The sequence below is a fragment of the Chiloscyllium plagiosum genome, unplaced genomic scaffold (genome assembly GCF_004010195.1).
Source record: "Chiloscyllium plagiosum isolate BGI_BamShark_2017 unplaced genomic scaffold, ASM401019v2 scaf_5754, whole genome shotgun sequence".
Taxonomy (NCBI): Eukaryota; Metazoa; Chordata; class Chondrichthyes; order Orectolobiformes; family Hemiscylliidae; genus Chiloscyllium; species Chiloscyllium plagiosum.
The window spans coordinates 1-817 of NW_025213478.1; positions in this window are offsets into that span (position 1 = coordinate 1).

Sequence of the window (817 nt, forward strand, 5' to 3'; positions counted from 1 at the left end):
GGAGGTTGGTTAGGTGGAAGGTGAGCACCAGGAAGTTCTGTCCTTGTTGCTTTGAGTGGCGTGGGGTTCAAGGGTGGTGGTGCGTGAAGTGGAGGGGATGCGCTGGAGGGCGTTATCAACCACGTGGGTAGGCAATTTGTGATCGTGGAAGAAGGAGACCAACTGAGTCTTTCTGAGGTGTAATTGACCATCCTGGGAACAGATTTGGTGGAGGTGGAGGAATTGGGAATAATGAATGGAGTTTTTACACGAGAGAGGATTGGAGGAGATGTCGTCTAGATACCTGTAGGAGTCGGTGGGCTGTATTTATTCAGTCACCAGAGACTTTGATGGAGAGGTCCAGGAAGGTGAGGGAAGTAGCCAAGATGATCCGGGTAAATTTAAGGTCTGGGTGGATTGTGTTAGTAAAGTTGGTGAGCTATTCAAGTTCCTTGTTGGAGCACCAAGTGGCGCCAATGCATTCATCAATGTAGCGGAGGAACAGACGGTGGATAGTGCAAGTGTAACTGCGTAAGAAGGACAGTTTCGCGTATCTGACAAACAGGCAGGCATATCTAGGTCCTATACGGATGCCCATGGTTACCCGTTTCGATGGAGGAAGTGGGAAGATTGGAAAGATAAATTGTTGATTTTGAGGACTAGTTCAGCCCGCTGGATGAGGATGTCCGTGGAAAGGTACTGGTTGGGATGGTGTGAGATTAAGAAATGGAAGGCTTGCAGACTTCTGTCACAGCAGATGGATTTGTACAGGGACTGGATATCCATGGTGAAGATGACGCGTTGGGGGCCAGAGAAACGAAATTCGTGGTGGAGGTGA